This window comes from Hibiscus syriacus, unplaced genomic scaffold (assembly GCF_006381635.1).
Source record: "Hibiscus syriacus cultivar Baekdansim isolate YM2019G1 unplaced genomic scaffold, ASM638163v2 tig00110020_pilon, whole genome shotgun sequence".
Taxonomy (NCBI): Eukaryota; Viridiplantae; Streptophyta; class Magnoliopsida; order Malvales; family Malvaceae; genus Hibiscus; species Hibiscus syriacus.
This window is the reverse complement of record NW_024062568.1, coordinates 2,267,735-2,275,796: the sequence shown is the minus strand read 5'-3', so window position 1 is coordinate 2,275,796 and position 8,062 is coordinate 2,267,735. Positions and strand designations below refer to the sequence as shown.

Here is an 8,062-nt window from a genome sequence, read left to right as displayed (position 1 = left end):
ACACATTGCTGGCATGTAATGGCAGCGATAGTCAATGAAGCGTTAACTCCGGACAATTGGTTTAGGCCCCACTAATCTTTGATCTGGACCGTCAACGACTTTTGAGACCATTAACCACTTTTTATTAACAGAATATTTACTTACGTCGGTGGTTTTGCTATTCAGAGGTCTAGTTTGAAATTAAGATTAATTTACGATGAATTTTGATTTAAAATATTAATATTGAATTTCAAATATTATATATCTATTTTTAAAAATTACATGATAATAGTTTTAATTATAATTGAGAATATTTTGATTATAATTTTTTTAAGTTATAACTAGAATAATTATGCAATTTATATAAATTATTACAAAAAAACATAATATTTTTGTTTTTACCTAAGATGTTACATAATTTATCTAAAAGTTACATTCTTGATAAGTTTTCAATTTAACCTTGTATTAACTTATTGTATTTTAAACTCATCTTTGGACCATAACACGGCTATCGCTTTGACGAGCTTAGATTGCATCGCTATGGATTCTTTGACGACGAAGATTTCATTGTCGTTGCTCTTCGGCTTCAAAAACTTACCAAAAATCTTGGACGATGACGTTGGTTTTTATTTTCTTTGTTGATAGCTAAAGGAAAACCTTTAGGTGATGTTTGGTTCGCTAAAATCTATTGAATTAGGGAAATTAAAATACAATTCTACAACTTTTCTATGTTTGATTCAAGTTTTCAAAGGGAGAATTGAAATCTAATTCCATCAAAGAAGTGAAAGTAAATTCCATCTATTACATGATAGAATTGAAATCATTTGGAATAGGAATGTGAAATTTGACCATATTACCCTCATCAATCTTTTGGTAATTTAAAAAAAAAAATCGGGTTCAGGTCGGGTTTTTTTAAGTTTGATAATCGGGATCGGGTCGGATTTTTTAAAAAATTTTGGGGTCAGGTTTTTTAAATTTGATTTCGGGTCGGGTTTTTTTAAGTATGGTATTCGGGTCGGGTTTTTTAAGTGTGATATTCGGGTTCGGGTCAGGTTTTTTTAAGTGTGGTATTCAAGTCGGGTTTTTTAAGTGTGATATTTTGGTCGGGTCAGGGTCGGTTTAGGGTGAAAAATACCAAACCCGATCCAAAAAAATATAATTTTACCTTATATATTTAGGAATAATTATAATAATACCCCTCTATATATAATTTTTTTTTCAATTAAGTCACTATTTTTATTTTTATTGAATAAAAATAATTTTTTTATTATTTCAGGTCGGGTGAAACTTTATTTTGATCGGATCGAATCTCGAGTGAAAATTCTCTTATTCTCGAGCCGAGTGGACCAAAAACCCTACCCAACCTGACCCATAACCATCCCTAATCGGGATGATTTTAACTTATGATGTTTATTAGTATGATTTTTATAATTTATTAAAATGAATAATTAATTAATAAAATGAAAATTTAATATTTTTTTAAATTTTATAATATATTACTATATATAAATTATAAAACAAACTAAAATTAAACAAAAAAAAAACAAAAATGACAATTCTATCATTTTACATTACTGAAATCAAATTCATCTGACATGTTTGCGAACCAAACAAAATATAGAATTGGATTCCAATTCAATTTCCTGTCAATCAAACAGGTTTCAGATTCAGATTCCAATTCCTTCACAGATTTCAATTCACTCATAAATATTCCAACGAACCAAACGGTTTAACTTTTACAGAGATTAGGGTTTATACAATATAAACGGATAATCTGGCGAAACATGTCATCATAATAATGTTTTATAGTTGCAATCAACCTTTCAAAGTGTCGGCACATTTAAATATGATGATAATATCAACAACTCCGAACAGAAGGTTTCAGAATTACATAAAAACGTAAAACATATTCACAAACTCAAAATCACAACTACATCGTTTCAGGACATTAAAACCACCTAGTAGCCGATTCCGTATCGTCCATCCTCTGATTACGAAGATGATGGACGCGGCAGCCTCTTGGCAATTTCCTATCAAGTAGATAAGAAACCTTCAATCTCAATTCATGGAGAAACCTCGACAATCTCAAAATCTATATACTAAGACTTCAGTGCCCATAACATGGGTGTGTTCAAGTTTCCAAGCCCATCTTCGAATATATTTTGGACACGGATACTTCGAGAAAAATGAAAATTCAGAGGTCAACATAGGTGAAAACCACTTTTAAGTAGGTTCGACAATGCATTTGGACAACAAGAAACTAGTCCTTTAATGGCTAAAGTAACCCATTGAATAAATAGAGGTTATCAAAAATTAGATGACTCTATTCCCATATGTAATGGGGTAAGGGGAGGATAGGTAGTAGGCAGGGCCGGTTTTGGGCCTGTGCGGGCTGCCCAACCGCACAGGGCCCAATTTTTGTAAGGGCCTCTAAATTTTTTTAAGTCTTTTGTATATATGTGTATTTAGGATGTTTGACCCAAGAATTTTCAAGTCCAAGGCCCACATTAAATAATATTTTAGTTTTAAAATGTCTATTTTACTGTTATGCATAGGGCCACCAAAATTTACAAGACGGGCCTGGTAGTAGGCTACCCCCAACGCTAGGTTAAGAGCAACTTCCGTGGAAGACCTCCAACAATTATGAATTGCCCACCGTGGGACTCGATCCCACGACCACAAGGTTAAGAGCCTTGCGCTAGGGCAATTCGTAAAAGAACAAAACCGGTTTTGGAGGCATTGGTAACTAATACTCAAAATTGAACAACAATTACATGCTAGTAGTAGTGATCCTACATATTACAATTCTGCTGGCAAGCTTTAGCAATACCATTTTAAAGCTTAAGCATATCTGATTTTGGAGTTTGCAGAACATATATAAATGTAAAGAACAATGGTGCTTAAAGTAACTATCAAAATTCAAAAAACCTAACGTCGAATATAGACTAAAACCTTACTACGAGATTGCATGTCACCAAATTGAAATTTCTATCTTTAGTAACTTGTATAAAATCACGGAATGCGAAAATAACCATTCTATGAAACTTCCATATTCGATAAAAGTGCCCATACAGTGTTAATAATTATTTACGAGCTATTTAATTGCACTATGGGACATATTGAAGAAATACCTCAAACAACTGATTTATATTGTCTGCTGTCTTGGCAGATGTCTCGATAAAGAACATCCCATTATTCTCTGCATAGTCCATGCCCTCCTTCAAGAATTAAACAGCACACATTAGAAGATAATTCAATATGCATAAAGGTATTTTTGGTCATAAAATTTTGGCACTAACTTGGACTGTTACTTCACGTTTCTCGTGAAGATCAGCTTTATTACCGACCAAAGTCATCACAATACCTGAGCTCCCATGCTTTTGTAGCTCCTGACAGATGATAAAATACATTAATTTTGGCAACTTCAGGGCATAAAAATTTTGGAGAGTAACATGAGTTTTGCGGAATAGTCCTTTTCCCTTTTGAATTATAACTCAAGCAGACAACGTAAGATTTCAGAACATATAATGCTTTATAACAACTTTTAAGGCTTTCGGAAAGAAGACCAAGGAAAGAAACAAAAAGAAGGGAGACTTGTGGGATAAGGAGATGCAGACATCAACGGGTCTTATGAAGAAAACCAAAGTGGGCAACTTTGAGAAAAGTTCATTATCACTGATACAAAAGGAAGATTCAGAAAAAGGGGCATCCTAAAGCTGTATCAATAACATAATGCAATGTGGAACAGGCACAATTGAGGCAAAACAAAATAAGTCAACCTGCAACGAGTCGAAAATTTGGCTAGCCTCATTCAGAAACTGAATCGAAGTTCACTCTCATGAGGAGGAGCAGGTAAGATAACCTGATTAGGCAGTTGCTTACAATCTTGAGCAGATAACCTACTTAGGCAGTTGCTTACAATCTTGAGCAGATGCATTGTTCTCAGCATTGCACATAAGAGATTTAAATTTTCCCTCTAGTGGAATAAATGAAACAAAATTTTGGGAGGCCAATTAATTACATCATTTGAAACGTACATTAACGTTCTTTATAAAAGAAAAAAAATCAGTCTATACCAAAGACAACTTCATGGAGAAAGGATAAAAGACCTTTCGAAAATTCATTACTCCAAAAGAATTAAGTTCTTTTCAAAATAACCGAAAGCAAAATCGCACTTGAACTGCAAAACAATCTTCCCAGACAAACTAGTTTATGCTTTTGTAAAGAAATATGAGGAAAAAACCAAAATTCCAGAAAACAAGAAACAACATTAAAATGAGGGTGATAGGAGCACCTAAACTAGACAATTTGCAATTTGCACTATTAAAGATGACATAGTAGCATGTCACACCAAGACAATAATAAAAACTGGAATAGTTCCTCCACATGCGTTTCTAGAGACCTTCACAACTCAAACTTAGATCTTCCGTGCAATATGTTATCACACCAAGAATACTACTCCAAAACTATGAAGTGTTTGAAATTTTAGCACAGACAAAAAATTTCACATTCTAAAATGAAGAAAGCAATAAAAATCCTAAAAGGGAAAAAGAAAAGACACCATTGCAAACTCAGAAACTACCTTAACCCAATATTGCGCTTTGGTAAAAGACTCTGGACTAGTTATATCATACACAATAACTGCAACTCCAGCTCCTCTGTAGTACAGAGGTGCCAATGCAGCATACCTGAGGAGAACAAATTAAACAATTAGCTCTTTCCTTCCAAAGGAGTGATCATAGAAAAGTAAAATGCATCACATAAACTAAATTGTACTCTCGATTACAGTGAAAAACATGTGAGGTGAGAGGATCACAATATCATAAAATTTTCCAATGAAATGTGAATGAACTTGAATATTGACATGGTATTCAAGAATTATACCTCTCTTGTCCAGCTGTATCCCATATTTCAAACTTAACAGTAGTTGAATCTTGCAAAGCAATTGTCTGTGACAAGAATGAAGCTCCTACAGTTACCTGAAATGATAAAGGGTTGACAAGTCAGAAATTTCATCGGAACAGAACTTTTCAATCCTCAGCGATAAGATGCTAACATCAATCAGTTTGAATATGGTTGAACAAAATGAAGCTAAAAAAGAAAGCCAAACAGCAATTCTACAAGTTAATGGCTTAAGAGAAAATTCCTTACCTTGGATGTAGGGTCAAACTGGCCACGAACAAAACGAAGAACGATACAACTTTTTCCAACTCCAGAATCACCTAACAAGACCAGCTTTCAATGGCAAAAAGATATTGATTTTCAGTTGCATAATTAGAATATAGTTAAAGAAGATCATGATGGTTGTAACTAGTAATCAGAGTAAACTAAAGAGATAGTATGTTAAAAATTATACAATTGTCATTTGTCAAAATTTAGTTTTCAGCATTCAAAACTAGGTAATAAAAATATAGTCATTTTTTTAATGTTTTCAAGATTAAATGCTATATAGGAGTCACCAATCATGCTAAGCAAACTACAGCTGTCTTTGAGGACAAAAACGCCTCGGACCCTTTTGAGTGAGACGTAGTTTTCATTAATTATACTATTACTAGTAAGAAAGTGGATAATATCAGATTCATTACAGCTCAATGTTCAAAAATTCAACAATAGACATGGAGCAAAAAGAAAAATTTACCTTTACACGTAGATTTTTGGCATCGGACCTTCAGAGTTGTCGGCGTTGTTAAGTCCAGTCGACCCCCGGGAACTACGATCTACAACCAATAAAAAAACCGACCCAAAAACAAAAGAACCAACAGTTTAACAAAAAATTATCATAATCGAATTCAAATCATTCAACGGGCAACGGCACCGAAAGCTAAGTACAAAATCCCCAATTAAAACACTAATTACCAAAACCCACAACTCAGGGACCAAATTCAACAACTTTTCAGCTCAAAAACTCGAAGAAATCAACCAAATTACAAAGATCAAACAACCTTTTACAGATTAATACTAATAACCCTATAAGAAACCCAAAAATGAATCGGAAAAAAACAAGGTAATTGAATTGGGTAGGAATTTTACCTGGGACAGATGAAGAGCAACCCATGAAGAATAAAAAAATAATATAAATTTCTATGTGATAATTCAAATTTGATCTTTAAAGCAGTGAGGAAAGTTTAAGATAATGAATTTCTTTTTGGGATTGTTTTTAGTGCAGAAATGGGAATGGGAAATTCCGAATTGCAAAAATGCGGTAGGAAACTTCCACTGGGGCGTCGTCCTTTTAGGTTTAGGGTCAATTATTAAATTACCCCCTTATAATATAGAAAAATTAATAAAAAAAGTAAAAACTACTTTTTCAAAAAAATCTTAAGAATTTGTTTTTCATATTCCAATTGAAAATTTGAATCAATTAAATTATTTTATTTAATTATAATCATTAACAATTCTGTTAATTTAACTATTAATGGTCAATGGATTAGTTTCTAGATATGTTATATGTATTAAATTATTGATTATCTAAATTAGAAATTATGTCATGAATAAATAAATTAGATATACCTAATATATGGTTAAGATCAATTGGTTAATAGTTTAAATATCAGGAATTATAAAAAATAAAATATAAAAAGAATATTTTGAATAAACTACATTAATGGTTCCTATACTTATAGAATGCTTGCACTCTAATCACTAAACTTTTAATTTGTAATTTAATCATCAAACTTCTAATATTTTTATTATGGTTATTTTTGTAGCGTTAAGAAATGATGACATGCTGGTTAAATCATCTTCTTTTGGAAAAAAATACTAAAGTCTTCCTCTAAGTTGTCAACGATCAAAATCCTCTTGTCTACGTCTTCATCGTTCAGTGTTTTTCTGATCGTGATCGTTACTAAACACAACATTCACCGTACTCAATTTCTTTCAAATTTCAGCTTTTTTTAATAAGGCGTGCTTTGATATATTAGCCAGCAATAGCATCAGAAAATAGTATTTCAGAAATACATGCAGGATAGTCGTAAGCATAAAATAAAGGACTAGAAAGCGCTGAAGCATGTTGCGCTAAAGCATGTGCAGTAACATTAGCCGAATGACGGATTCCTGGAACTTGAATGGCGTTATGGTCATGCAGCAATCTACGAGCTTCAACCAAATGATAACCCACTGTTGATAGATCTAACTGAGAGAGATTTAATTGACGAACAACATTCATTGCATCACACTCGATCAACACAGGCAGTGGGGATAGTTCTGTAGCCAACCGATAGTTGATTGCCTTAGCTTCAGCAATACCTGGATCATAAATCCCTGACAAGGGGAAAGCTTGAGCCGCAACCACTAAGCCATGATGGTCCCGAGCTATAACACCAGCCGCAGATCTTCCAGATGATGAACAACATGCTGCATCAACATTAATTTTAAGCGTTGACATTGAAGGTTTGCACCAATGGTCAGGTAATCCAGAAGTTGAAGACAATACAGCCCCATATAAAGTTTTGGCTTCATCAAAGCTAGCAAGGAAAGCTTTACTGGAAAGTGGAAACCACCACCTGCCAATTGGGAATTAACCTCCCTTCATGTAAAAATGTATTGCGCCTACACCAAACCTGATATAACACCACCAACATATATCGGAATTCGTTAATGGTGAGTAATGAAATTAAGGAAGCTAATCAATCACCACAGGATATCCAAGAAGCATAAAAAGACAGATTAGTGAAACCCGAAGCATGTAAAATGGGAGCAATCATAGAACAATCACGAACGGCATGTGAGCTATTTCAGTTTGAAGGCTACAAAGAGGACAACCACCGGACGACAAACCCGCCAACTGAAGACGTCGTCCAACATGAAGCGCGAGGTGGAAACTGTAGATCGTTGTTGACGCATTAAATAAAAGTAATCAGATCGTACCGTATAGACTCCCAAAGAGTGGCCGCTCCACACCAAAGTATCCTGCTCAACCGGGGTCGACACGTCATCGGATCGAAAGACTGTATGCACCCTATCTGAATCCCGTCAAGGCAAGCCAAAAATCATAAACTCTCCACAACGGAAATTTCAGAATTCTTCAATAATCCCGAATGCACCATAAATAGAGTGTACAAATTCAGTGTCTCTAATTAACTTT

General features: G+C 33.9%; 1 pseudogene; it reads right to left on the bottom strand.

Annotated features, from left to right (window-relative positions):
* Window positions 1-1,766: 1,766 nt before the first annotated feature.
* Window positions 1,767-6,169, bottom strand: LOC120213232 (annotated as a pseudogene).
* Window positions 6,170-8,062: the final 1,893 nt, after the last annotated feature.